The sequence below is a fragment of the Somniosus microcephalus genome, chromosome 11 (assembly GCF_052327205.1).
Source record: "Somniosus microcephalus isolate GS21.2 chromosome 11, FLI_Smic_1.0, whole genome shotgun sequence".
Classification (NCBI taxonomy): domain Eukaryota; kingdom Metazoa; phylum Chordata; class Chondrichthyes; order Squaliformes; family Somniosidae; genus Somniosus; species Somniosus microcephalus.
In genome coordinates this window covers 56,785,910-56,800,580 of record NC_140997.1, presented here as the reverse complement: position 1 = coordinate 56,800,580, position 14,671 = coordinate 56,785,910, and the positions used below count along the sequence as shown (strand labels likewise).

The window sequence follows — 14,671 nt, the reverse complement described above, 5'->3', positions numbered from 1 at the left end:
TGTGAGAATTCTTCAATGTGATTGGCTGCTTAGGCAGCTTGATGATGTCACTGCTGCTCTGCACTGCCCCTTTGACAGTGCTACAATCAAATTAAGGTCGAGAAAGATAAAGTTTTGCCACAGAGAATGCAAGATTTTTGCGGGCAGCTTTCTTCGAGGTCAGCAGCGATTGTCGTTGCTTCACCGCTGACCGCAAATTCCAGGCCATAAATTTGTCAGTAACATACCACTATTTTAAAACCAGTTCTGTCTGTTAAAGTTAACTAAATGCCCTATTTAACAGTAGCATTAAAAACTGAGAGAGAAGATACTTCTGTGCACAAACTTAAAAAAAATCTTTTGTTAAACTAAACTACCAAACCAATTTAGCAAAAGAATGTCTCTTTAACATTACACACAAAATAAAATATATATGCTGTATAGGTAACGATGCCGCTGAAAGTTGCCCACTCCACAGTTAGCATTTTCCAGATTAGGTGGTCAAAACTGAAACTGAGGAGGGTATAAACAGATTGCACTTGCTGGTCACTCATCAGCAAATGTGCATACATGGGTGAGTATTAACTCCTCTAGAATGAGAAACTTAGCAATCAGTATGATGCCTCTTGTAAGGCCTTATAAGTACGTAAGAAATAGGAACAGGAATAGGCCATACGGCCTATAATCTGGTGTATCATGCACAAACTGTTAGTGCACTTTCATAAGACCAGAATATATTCCAATGTGCTCCTGCCTTTTCACATTCATACCACAATTCCAGAGACCAAGGGGAATATTCTGCATAGCATACAATACCTATTTAGGATTTTCAAATGGGCTTCTTGTTAGATCCGTGATTCTGAGAGTATGATGTTTTTTTAATAACCACATGGATGCTGTAACTTAACAATCAACAGGTATTTACTGGAGTAGGGTAGTCTCAAGACTGGGGGTACAGAGGCATGCTCAAGGCTTATATACAGGTGTGGTCACTGCCGGTACTACAGTATACAGGAGCTGTAAAAGTAGTTCTCTCTTAAAGGTACATACACTACAATTCCTCCCCTTTTAGGTTAGCAGTACCCATAATATTCAAATAACAATTAACACTTTAACATGTACATTAAACAACAATAGTCCATTTATAGATTCAGTCTTTGGGGCGGCTTCCTGATCCTTTCGGGATAGCGCCTTTCCTGAGGTTCTTGTTCTTGGTGCGGAGGCGATTCTGGCCCCTTTTCGGCGGTTAGTTCATCGGTTTCCACTGCTACTGGTTCTGAGGTAGATGCTACCGGTATGTCGGGTTCATCCCCAGGTACTCGAGACATGGGGTTGACTCATTCCTGTGACGCTAAGATCTGATCGACGTGGCGTCTCACAATGTTCTCCCCGACATCCACTGTGTACATTAATGGCCCCTGCCTTGTGCATATCGTTCCGGGTTGCCATTTCTCTGTTCGGTAGTCACGGGCCAAGACTGGTTGTCCTACATTGAAGCTCCTTGTCGGCTTCTCATTGATGTGCTGGAATTGTTTATCCTCAACATTTCTTCGCACATTTGGTCTGAGCAAATCCAGACGAGATCTCAACCTTCGGTTAAAGAACATCATGGCCGGGGTCTGGTTGGTGACTGCATGTGTCGCATTTCTGTAGGCTAATAGGAAATTGTCCACCTTATGCTGTAGTGGAATTTCATCGTTGCACATGGCCTTTATCGCCTTTTTAAAGGTTTGTACGAACCTCTCAGCCAATCCATTTGTGGCTGGATGATACGGGGTGGATGTGTAATGCCTGACCCCATTCCTTCTCATAAATTTCCGAAACTCTTCGGACACAAACTATGGTCCATTATCAGAGCAAATCTGCTCTGGCAAGCCGTTCCTGGCAAATATGGTCCGTAGGACTGCAATCGTTTTCTCTGTAGTGGTTGAGGACATTTTTATCACCTCAGACCATTTCAAGTGAGCATCCACTGCTATTAAGAACATTGAGTCCATGAATGGACCAGCAAAATCAATGTGCACCCATTGCCATGGAGAAGAGGGCCACTCCCATGGGTGTAGAGGGGCATGTGGTGGTGCATTTTGGACCTTCTGGCATCCTGAGCAGCTCTTGGTTAGGTCCTTGATTTGTTGATCGATCCCCGGCCACCACACATAAGCCCTAGCAAGGCTTTTCATTTTCACCCCTCCCAGATGACCTTCATGAAGCTCATTTAGCACCCTCTCCCTTAACTTGTGTGGAATCACCACTCGGGATCCACACATCACTGTCCCCTGGCATACTGACAGCTGTTCTCTTCTGGCTGAGAATGCTGGCAACAGTGAGTCGCCATGTGTTGGCCATCCCCTCACCGTCAAATCATATACCCGAGACAGTGTCGGATCATTGAGGGTCTCCTTCTCTATATCCGCGTTCGTTACTGGCAATCGTTCAATTATTGATGAATAAAATATCTCGATAGGGTCCACTGCTGGTGCTTCCTCCACAGTAGGCAGTGGCAGGCGTGATAGCCCATCAGCATTTCCATGCTGTTCTGTGCCTTTATATTCTATTTCATATTGATTCGCCCCTAGAAACAGGGACCATCTTTGTAACCGCTGTGCCGTCATCACTGGAACGCCCTTCTTAGGATTAAAGATGGAGACAAGTGGTTGGTGGTCAGTCAGCAAGGTGAACTTCTGCCCATGCAGATAGTGGTTGAATTTTTTTACTCCCCATACTAGGCTGAGGGCCTCCCTGTCAATCTGGGCGTAGTTGCGCTCGGCTGAGGTTAGTGACCGAGACGCAAAGGCTACTGGCCTCTCCAACCCGTCTGGGAATTTGTGCGACAGCACCGCTCCAATACCATAGGGTGATGCATCACATGCCAAACAAATTGGTAGTGCTGGGTTGAAATGGGCCAACACCTCTTTTGATGTGATCAATTCTTTACACTTCTGGAAAGCTTGCCTACGTTCGTCATTCCACTTCCATGGTACCCCTGTTTGCAGTAGGGTGTTCAGTGGGTGTAATACCGTGGACAAATTTGGTAAGAACTTATGGTAGTAGTTTACCAGCCCGAGGAACGACCTCAGTTGTGACACGTTTTCCAGTGCTGGAGCCTTGACTACTGCCTCAATCTTTTCAGGGGACTTATGTAACCCCTCTTCATCGATGACGTGGCCACAATACGAGATCTGCTTCTGGAAAAACTCGCACTTGTGGCGATTAGCTCGTAGCCCATATTCCTTTAATCTGGTGAGCACCTTCTCCAAGTTGACGAGGTGATCACTGTCATTTTCGCCCGTGACCAGGATGTCGTCCAAATAACACTGGGTCCCTGGATCCCTTGCAGGACTTGATCCATCGCCCTTTGCCAAATAGCCGGAGCCGATGCTACCCCGAACACCAGCTGGTTGTATTGAGAGAGACCTTTATGAGTGTTGATCGTGAGGTATTGTTTCGAGGCTTCTTCTACCTTCATTTGCAAGTACGCCTGGGCTAGATCAATTTTGGTGAAGCATTTACCTCCAGATAGCGAGGCGAAAATATCCTCAATTTGTGGAAGCGGATATTGTACCGTGTGAAGGACTGGGTTCACTGTCACCTTAAAATCCCCACAGATGTGGACCTTCTTTGGTTCCCCAGGTGTATTACTCAACGACCTCTTCATTACAGGAACGATGGGTGTAGCCCACTCGCTCCAGTCTACTTTGGACAGTACCCCTGAACGTTCCAACCCTTCCAGCTCTACTTCGACAGCTGGTCTGGCCTTAAGAAACTTTGGGCTTGCATTTTCCTCTATTTTAATCGTTGCTGTTATGCCTTTTAGTGTTCCGAGTCCCTCCTGGAACACTTCTTTTGCGTCAGTTAGCATTTTTGACAGTCGTCCAGGTGTGACGTCGTCATCCTTTTTGGCCTCAACCTTCAGTGCCTGTATGGAATGCCAATCTAATTGTATCTTCCGGATCCATTCACGTCCTAGCAGTGGTGGTCCTCCATCTGGCAATACATATAAGTCCATTTTAGGTATTTCCTGGCCTTTGTATATCACTTTCACCCTTATTTTTCCTTTGGGGTAGTCTTTTTGCCCCGTGTACGTCTTCAAGACAATCTCTGTAGCTTTCAAGGGTATATGTGAAAATAGCCGCTTGTAGTCCCTTTGGTTTATGACTGTTAGGGCTGATCCTGTGTCCAATTCCATTTTCATTTGGACTCCGTCTATCTTGAGTGTAACCCAGATAGTCTGGTGATCCTCCATTTTGGTTATCTTATGTAGTTTCAGACAACCCAGCTCCTTGCTTCCGGAGTCTGTGTCACTTTTCTGTTCGTCTGAACTACTGTCCATCACCTTGTGTACCTTTTTGTACTTCTCCTGTGGAGATTTCTTGCTGTTGGTTTTCTTCCCAGACCTGCAGACTCTTGCTATGTGTTTTGCTTTTCCACACTGTCTGCACATTGGTCCTTGAACCAACAATCCTTCTGGTCGTGTGTTGTTCTGCCGCAGCGATAACACTTCCCTGTTCCACAGGACATTTCATTGGTGCCATATTCTTGCGGTCTCCGTTGTATCTCTGCAGCGCCCCTTGCGGCTGCTTCATGTGATACTGCCATACTGAAATCCTTGTCCAGCGTAAGATCCTTTTCTGATAGAAGCCGTTTCTGGGTTCCTTCACTTTGAAGCCCACACACAAACTTGTCCCTTAACGTATCTGCTAGTCCTACTCCAAACTGGCAGTGTTTCGATAGCTTGCGCAGTTCCGTTAAGTACTCAGCATTGCTTTCGTCTTTGTGTTGGTTCCTTTTATGGAACTTAAATCGTTCTGCTATCAGCAGCGGTGTGGGGTTTAAGTGGTCCTGTAGGATTTCTACTATGCTTTCGAAATTCTTATTGCAGGCTTCTCTGGGGTTATTAGGTTTCGCAGTAACCCATAAGTTTTTGCACCCATGGAATTTAACAAAACCAGTGCTTTCCTAGCATCTGGCACTTCATTCGCCCTGCAGTACACCTCAATACGTTCCACATATGTCGCCCAATCTTCGACTTCATTGTCGAACATAGAGATACTGCCATTCTTCGGCATCCCTGGGTGTGATTTAACTGTCAAAAATGGCGTCTCCCGCGCTTTCCTTTCTTCCCGCGCTCGCCCTTCTCCGCTGTGGCTTCTAAAAATGGCGTCTCCCGCGCTCTTCCTTCTCCGCGGCTCAATGGCGTCTCCCGCGCTCTCCCTTCTTCTCCCCGCAGACACTGTTCAGCCCTTGAGCCCTGGCTGCGCTCTGCATGTTTTTTTTTCTGTGCGCCTTTCCCGTTTCCGCCACTCGGTCCTGAACCCGGCTGCTGCTTTACCCTCTCTCCCCGTTTTGTTTTTCCTCGACACCGCTCGGTTTTCAACCCCCGGCTGCGCCCTGTGTGCTTCACCCTCTATCTTACCCCGTCGACGCTGCTCGGCTTTTTCTCTGCCGTCGGTCGGCTCCAGCCACCGCTGTCCGGGAAGGCGCTGTACCTGGTACCTGTCGTCAGTCTGTTGCTGATCGTCGTGGCTGGGGAACCAAGCCCGGCTCTCCACAGCCTCCCCTGCGATGTTCACTCTCTGCCGGACGACTGGGCGGTTGCTCGTGGTCGACGCCCGTGTTTCTGGCCTCGACTTTCTTCCACCGCCCTCCCGGAGCGAATCCTCGAAGGGAAATGCAGAGTTGCAGGTAGATTCGAATCGACACTCGTCGCCACTGTTAGATCCGTGATTCCGAGAGTATGATTTTTTTTTAATAACCACACGGATGCTGTAACTTAACAATCAACAGGTATTTACTGGAGTAGGGTAGTCTCAAGACTGGGGGTACAGAGGCATGCTCAAGGCTTATATACAGGTGTGGTCACTGCCGGTACTACAGTATACAGGAGCTGTAAAAGTAGTTCTCTCTTAAAGGTACATACACTACACTTCTTTCACCTCATTCCAAATCAAAACCAAACAAAGCCTACCAAACATCTACTAGTCCTTGTCAGTATTTTATAGTCAAGAGAGTTGACCACTTAGCTTGAAGCATTACGTTGTTCCCAAATAAATATCATATCAATGCCACCAGTTTTGTTGTCCTACTTTATAAGAAGATAGTAACAAAAGAATATTCAGCACTCAAAATATTGGAAGATGGGTGAGAAGTGTTCAGTGTATATCTCTATACTATGCCACTCCTAACCTCCCCTTTCCTGCTTTGCTCCTTCCGGCATCACTGACCAATTTCATTTTTCTGTAATTTACAACTCAAACTGTTCCTCCAATCAATTTTATTCCTTTGCACAGTTGAAACGTTTATTTCTACCTGTGTCCAATCCTCTACATTTACTTATTTTCATCCACTTCTGTTCCTTTCCATGTTATTTTACACCTCAGCCGTTCATTTATTTCCTTCTTCCCTACCTCACTCCTCTGATCAATTTTTTCTTTCATTCTTCTCACTGTCAGACTTTCCTATTTCAGAGTGACTGCTGCCAACAACCGGAAGTAGCGCAGAAGCATTCTGTGCATTAATCTGGAAGCTGATATCAATGATGTTTCTGCTTCCCCCCCCCCGCCCCCACCACAGAGCCCACTCCATTCCCAGTTTCTCCCCCCCACAGAGCCCACTCCATTCCCGGCTTTATTTCCTACATCCCAAAGACCTGCTCCATTCTCAGCTTTTTTTCCCCAGAGCCCGTGATTTGCAAAGCGAACAACCAAAAAAAACACTTAGACTGCGCATGTGCAACTACTTCAACTTTGTTGGCAGCAGTCACTGCCTTCTTATTTACCTTCTCCTAGATCCTCACTACTGCCATCTACCACCAACAACCTACACATAAAATTTAATCCATTCGATTTCATTGCCAGTGCCACATCCGCTCCACTATGTTATAATACATTATATTCCATTTGTACTGTACATCTCATTAAAACCTGACCCAAAATATCCTCCAGGTCACCAATGCCATGGGAGATTCATTATGTCTATATATAATACATTAAAATATGATACCTGCATGCACTTTGTTTTGATACACTTTTGTGTCAACTTTAGCCACTGTAAATTATTGTCTACATGTAAAATGAAATAATAAAGTCCCAAGTCAACTGGTACGTGTCACTATGCAATTACAGGCTCTAGCCTCTAGGTGATGCTGTATTGTCTTTTCTCTACTAATTTTCGTCCACCATTTTTTTCAGTAACTGAAATTTCTCATGTCTAAAAAGAGTTTAAACAAAATAAAGAATTCCAAAAATTACATATTTCACAATAGCATAATTACATTGATCTTGTGGCGGATCGCCACCTAAACGGGCGCAATCCACTTTTCCGTCCGTGGACAATAAATCGGGCACCTTGCCTTTAAGAAGCATGCTGCCTTTAAGGCATGACAAAGGAGCGGGCATCGCCCTCAGTGTGTACACAAAAGCGCGGGCGTCGCCCTCTTTCTGTTTTCGGGTTTAGCAGAGAGAAGAGCTGGGGCAGCCATCTCTCAAGAGAATGTAATAAAAAGCCATGTGTTCCTCAGATCGGTTCGGCCTCCATTCGTGTTCCGCGGCATCCACAACATTGGTGACCCCGACGCTCAGAACGTATTCCGAGCACTGCAATGGCGGACACGAACGCAGTTTCCGTGAAACTGCCGGAGTTTTGGGAAAACCAGCCCGAAGCCTGGTTCCTCCAAGCTGAGTCCCGATTCCGGCTGCGACACATCACCACAGATGGGACGAAGTATGACTACCTCGTCGCATCACTCGGTAGCTCCACAGTCACGAAGGTCTGGATAGCGCTGCAGAACTCACCAGAGGAGGGCAAGTATGCACATCTTAAGGCCACACTCCTTAAAAAATTTACGACCTCGACATACCAGCGAAACTGCCGCCTCCTCGACCTTCCAGGCCTCGGTGACGCCTCACCGTCAGACCTCCTCTCCCACATGCTCTCACTCACCGACGAGAGCCCACCCGGGTCCCTCTTCCGCACGCTGTTCATCCGCCAGCTACCTCCCAGCATCCACTCAGCGATCGTGGCGTCCGGCCTCACGGACCTAGAAGCCCTGGCCGACGAGGCCGACAAGCTGCTGTCCGCTCACTCCAGCCGCGACGTCGCTCCGGACCTGGCAGCCACAGCCTGGGCGCGCCCCTCACCGGCCACCACGCGGCCACAAGGCCCAGCCACGGGGCCTTCGCGCCCCACAAACCCGGGCGACTGTTACTACCACGCACGGTTCGGCGCCAGGGCACAACGGTGCACACCTCCCTGCTCCTTCAAGTCCGCCCCCGTACCAGCCCCCGCGATGGCCGTGGGCCACGCGGGCTCCCTGCTGTACGTCACGGATGACAAAACCGGCCGCCGGTTCCTGTGCGACACTGAAGCTCAGCACAGCATCATCCCGGCCTCCGCCCTCGACATCCAAAAGGGCGAACGAGGACAGGTGCTGGCTGCCACTAACGGCTCGGACATCCGGACGTACGGCACCCGCACAGTCACCCTCGACCTCGCTGGTCGCCGCTACCGATGGGAGTTCATCACTGCCAAGGTACTCTCCCCTCTCATCGGCGCAGATTTCCTGTGCGCCCACGGCCTACTGGTAGACATCCCTCAACACCGCCTCGTGGACATGAACACCATGTCCCCCATCCTGGGCGCCATGGCCCCCCGTCAACCCGCCGACATGGCGTCACACTGCCACGCCCGGGCCATGGATGACTACTCGGCACTCCTGGCCGAATTCCCGGCCCTCACCAACCCGACCTTCTCCGCGGAGGTCGCCAAACACGGGGTGGAACACTTCATCCCCACCACAGGCCCCCCAGTGTACGCTCACACCCACAGGCTGGACCCGGCCAAACTGGAGATCGCGCAGACCGAGTTTGCCACTATGGAACAGCTCGGCATCATCCGCCGCTCCAACAGTCCCTGGGCCTCCCCACTCCACATCGCCCCCAAACCAGGCGGGGGTTGGCGCCCCTGCGGGGATTACCGCCGCCTCAACGACGCCACCACCCCTGATCGGTACCCCGTGCCGCACATTCAGGACTTCTCGGCTAGACTGGCCGGCCGCTCAGTCTTTTCCAAAGTCGACCTGGTGCGCGGCTACCACCAAGTCCCCGTCCACCCCGCGGACGTCCCCAAGACGGCCGTAATCACCCCCTTCGGGCTTTTCGAGTTCCTGCGGATGCCCTTCGACCTCAAAAACGCGGCCCAGGCATTCCAACGGCTCATGGACTCGGTCCTTCGGGACCTGAAGTTCCTGTTCGTCTACCTGGATGACATCCTGGTAGCCAGTTCCTCCAAGCAGGAACACCTCGAACACCTTCGCATCCTGTTCGGGCGCCTCAGCGACCACGGGCTCATCCTCAGCCCAGCCAAGTGCCAGTTTGGCCTGGACAAGATCAACTTCCTCGGCCACCACATCACCCATGCTGGGGCCATTCCCCTACCCACCAAGGTGCAGGCCGTCCAGCAATTTCCCCGCCCCACCACCATCAAAGGACTCCTGGAGTTCCTCGGGATGGTGAATTTCTACAACCGCTTCATCCCCAAAGCGGCGTCCCTCATGAGGCCCCTGTATGAAGCCCTCCGGGGCAGGAGCGGCAAGATGGCGGTCGAATGGACGGCAGACGTATCAGCCGCCTTCAACTCCACCAAGACCGCGCTCGCTGACACCACCCTGCTCGCGCACCCACGGCCCAATGCCAGAGTAGCGCTCACCAGGGACGCCTCCGACCACGCGGTCGGCGCCGTGTACAAGCAGTGGGCCGACGGCGCCTGGCAACCACTTGCCTTCTTCAGCCGCCAACTACGCCCCCCGGAGGTCAAGTACAGCACCTTCGACCGCGAGCTCCTCGCGCTGTACCTGGCGGTCCGCCATTTTTGGTTTTTGCTGGAGGGCCACCCCTTCACTGCGTTTGTCGACCACAAACCCCTGACATTCGCAATGGCAAAGACAACCGACCCCTGGTCCGCCAGGCAGCAGCGCCAGCTCGCGGCAGTGTCCGAGTTCACCACGGACATCCAACACGTCTCCGGCCGAGACAACGTGGTAGCCGACTGCCTCTCCCGCCCCGCCATCCACGCCGCACACCTGGCAGTCGACTACGCTCAACTCGCAGCAGACCAGCTCACGGACCCTGATCTGCTCTCCGCACCTACCAACCTACCAGGGCTACGCCTGGCCGACGTCGCCTGCGGCCCGACCGCAGTCACGGTCAAGTGCGACATATCCCTATCTCAACCTCGGCCCGTCGTCCCAGCATCCTGGCACCGCCAGGTATTCGAGATTCTCCACAACCTCTCCCACCCCGGCGCCCGTGCATCCATCAAATTGGTAGCCAACCGCTTTGTCTGGCGCGGCCTTCGCAAGGATGTGCGTACTTGGGCCAACTCCTGCCTAGCCTGCCAACGGGCCAAGGTGCAGCAACACACGAAAGCACCCCTCGAGGAGTTCACCGTCCCTTCACGTAGATTCGACCACATCCACGTGGACATCGTCGGGCCCCTGCCGCCGTTGCAAGGCCACACGCACTTGCTGACGATCGTCGACCGCACCACGCGCTGGCCCGAGGCAATTCCACTGACCTCTACCACCACCGCCGACATCGCCAGAGCCTTCGTCAGCACCTGGGTCGCACGGTTCGGCATACCCTCCGACATGACGTCGGACAGAGGTCCGCAATTTACCTCTGAACTCTGGACTGCCATCGCACGCAATCTCGGGGTGACCATTCACCGCACCACAGCGTACCACCCCCAAGCCAACGGACTGTGTGAGCGGTTCCACAGATCCTTGAAGGCATCTCTTCGAGCCAGCCTCCAGGACGGCGCCTGGACCGACCGACTCCCATGGGTCCTCCTCGGCCTGCGCTCCGCGGTTAAGGAAGACCTCCACGCATCAGCAGCAGAGCTCGTGTACGGCCAGCCGCTGCGCGTACCCGGCGAGTTCCTGCCCACCGCCACGACACCCTGGTCAGCCGACCAGCAACGCCACGACTTCGCCTCACCGGCGCTACAGTTCGCCCCGGTGCCCATTGCCCGGCATGGCGAATCCACCTCACACGTCCCGCTAAGCCTGCACCAGGCACGGTTCGTTTTCGTCCGGCACGACGCCCACCACGGACCCCTTCAACCCCCGTACGACGGGCCCTACAAAGTGCTACAGGCTGGGGACAAATTTTTCGCCCTACAAGTGGGCGACAGGACTGAAAAAGTGTCGGTTGACCGACTCAAGCCAGCACACTCGGAGCCCGGTGAGCAGGTCCCAGTAGCTCGTCCACCACCACGCGGCCGACTTGCCCTCAAGCCAGTACACCCGGCTGCTCCACTCCCGGCCGTTCCATGTCCACTGGCGTCCTACAAGAGCCGCTCCGGCCGGCCCATCAGACCGCCGCACCGTCTCGTCCACACCTCCTAAGCGGATTCTGGGGGGAGCTGTGTGGCGGATCGCCACCTAAACGGGCGCAATCCACTTTTCCGTCCGTGGACAATAAATCGGGCACCTTGCCTTTAAGGCATGACAAAGGAGCGGGCGTCGCTCTCAGTGTGTACACAAAAGCATGGGCGTCGCCCTCTTTCTGTTTTCGGGTTTAGCAGAGAGAAGAGCTGGGGCAGCCATCTCTCAAGAGAATGTAATAAAAAGCCATGTGTTCCTCAGATCGGTTCAGCCTCCATTCATGTTCCGTGGCAGCCACAACAATCTAATGAATTGCTGTTTGTGTCTTTCAATGCCATCATAATTTTTTTTACTTGAAGGTCCCAGCCTCATCCATAAGCTTGGGCTTGGACTTGATATTTTTGCCCAGACCTGTGACACAGTTAGCTGAAGGTAGGTACTGCAGTCTCAGCATGTGCAGTGTGCACAATTTCACAGGTTACAGCAGTAGCAATTAAGCTAGCCACATGATAGAATGCTTCTCTCAGCCTCCACAGAGGGGCTGTGTATGTTTGTGTCCCATTCCTTCAATATTCCTACCTGCCCCCATAGTAACTGTGCACTTTTTTTAGGCGTCCGAGACAGCCACCAGAAGTAGACAAGTGACTCATGAATATATGCAAATTGGGATCCTATTATGTCATTAGAATACCAATGTGATTTTAACACATCAAAATGGAAATCCCGTCCTGCACTGATGCTGTTGAATATACCTAAGCAGGACTGGTTTCTAAGTGTCAACTGTGGCTCAGTTGGTAGCACATGAGTACATAAAGCTAGGCTGACACTCCAGTGCAGTGCTGAGGGAGTGTTCCCCGGTGTCCTGGCCAATATTTATCCCACAACCAACATAACAAAAACAGATTATCTGGTCATTATCACATTGCTGTTTGTAGGACCTTGCTGTGCGCAAATTGGCTGCCGCGTTGCCCACATTACAACAGCAACTCCACTTCAAATGTACTTCATTGGCTGTAAAGTGCTTTGAGAGGTGAAAGGCGCTATATAAATGCAAGTCTTTCTTTCTTTTGGATTCCTTTCTTTGGAAGCAGTATGTAAACGGGCTCTCAACTGCAAGCACTCCAATCATAGATATCTGTTTGCTATTGCATTTTTTAGATTTCCACAGGAGTGTTTGCCTTGCTTTGTTTCTGCATTTATTCTGCTTACACACCCTCAATAAGCACACAGCTTATGATGGGTGCCATTCTTCCCACTTTGATTTGGTTGCATGAAGAGGAGGAAGAGGAGCAGCAGCATATTGCACTTTTCCAGTAAGATTGTCACAAAGCTCTGCATTCTCCTGCAACAAGACTTACTGCCTGCTGGTCCAGATGGCCATGCTTTTCTGTGGCAGTAAAGGTCACCATAGTCCTTAACTTCTTCATCTCAGGATCTTTCCAGGGTGCTACAAAGGACAATTCCCGCAGCTCTCAGTTCACCAAGAAAAACACCAATACCCTCTTTGCCAGGGCCAGGGACTGACTAGCCTTCCCAATGGATGCCAGCAGTCTAGAATGAAAGGGCTCCGAGACTTTCTCCAGTGGCTGGCTTCTCTGATTTGCTTCTCTGAGTCATGGACAGCACACATGTAGCCACCAAGGCACCAGAAAACCAGCCATCAGCATTCGTAAACAGGAAAGGATTCCTTCCATGACTATGCAGCTGGTCAGTGATCAACGCTACAGAATCAGGTAGGTTTGTGCCAGGTTTCACTTTTTTCTGAGGTACCTATCCTTAAAAAAATGAATAAATATCATATTCAATGCCTGGCTTACAGAATGTTACATGTTTGTTTAAAAAAAATCTTTAAATAATGCCAAATTTCAAAGTAGAAATGTTATAATATATTCGAAAAGGTTAAATCAGTTCCCTTTATTTTAATTGTTTATACTGAGCAGCCAACAACAATTGTTCCTATAATGAGGTAGCAACTTCTGGAAGCATCGTACCTTTATTCAAGCTTAGAGGGAAGCTCTGAATAAAATTCTGAATTTTAAGGCCTAAAAATTCAGTTGCTTTGTGCCTCCAGAGGGCACTAATGAGGCGCAAAGCAACTAGCACCCGGGCGCGGCACCACCAACACCTCCCGTGAAATTCAGCGGGAGGTTAGTGGCGGCGGTAACAGTGCGCAGCGCCCCGCTTGCAATCTTCGGTAGTGCCCCCTGACTTACTGCCGGACGCTATGTCCGACGGGGTCAGGGGGGCCTACCTGCAGCCGGGGCGGCGCCAATTAAAGGCGAGGTGCCGGGTGGCCATTTTTGTTGCTGGCCGCCTGCCAGCACCTGCCCCCATTGCCGTCCCCGGCTTCCTGACCAGCACCCCCGCAGAGTGCCAACTGAGCTCCGTGAGCCTGGCACTTCTCTTGAGTGCCGGGCTCTTTTGCCGGCAGTCCAATCCCTGGTGGCCCAGCTGGGCCCCGGGTCACGCTGCGCAAGGCCTCTCCCCTTTAAGAAGGGGAGGCAGGCCTGCAGTACTGTGGCACGTAGCACCGCGATATTCCCTCACAGCGCCCCAAGAGGGAGACGGGGCGCTTCCAGTAGCGTCCCGCTTCCCTCTTGGGGCGCTACCGATGAATTTCGGCTGTGGGGGCACTAATTTGTTCGGAAAAGTTAGCACCCCGGCGAAGTTAGCGCCCCAAAGGGGGTGCGACTCAATTTTTCCCCCTAAATGTTTTACCAAATAGACTAAATCCTGCTCAGAGATAGCCGGTAAAGAAAAAATATCAAACAATTTAGTTCTTGGCCTTCACTATATAAAGAGCTGTACCACCACATGCCGAGATTTATTTATTCTAGAAACCAATCAAGAATGCACTTACATCACTGTCTCTAGGAACTTCTTTCCAGCTTATTTCACTAGAGATGTGTACCCTCTCCCCGCAACCACTCCCCCCCGCCCCCCTGCCCCAGCAACAATTTAATCTCTAACTCACTGAACAATGCCACAGGAAATCTGCTAATATATTGGTCTGGATTTTGCAGTCGGCAACATAACTACGGATTACACCGCTGGCATCCGAATGGAGTGTGGACTTACCTGATGGGGACCCTCCTTCGCGAATATGCTGTTTTGACGCTGCTTAGTAGAGGGCAGCGTAGTGGCCCACGGATCCCAGGGGCGCACCGTGTGCGGAGGCGTACCTGGGATCACGTGGGCCAGTGCTCCAATCAGGAAACAGAAGGTCTCTCATTCATATATGGGGCCAGTAATTCCTGTCCCAACGCGTGAGTACGGACGGGGTACTCATGCGTGGGCCCGGAGGAATTGCCG

The 14,671-nt window shown here is 51.1% G+C and overlaps 1 protein-coding gene across 1 annotated transcript in view; it reads right to left on the bottom strand.

The window, feature by feature from the left end:
* The window catches only part of dnah3 (dynein axonemal heavy chain 3), a 336,640-nt gene that overhangs the window by 26,768 nt on the left and 295,201 nt on the right, over positions 1-14,671 (bottom strand). The window lies entirely within an intron of this gene.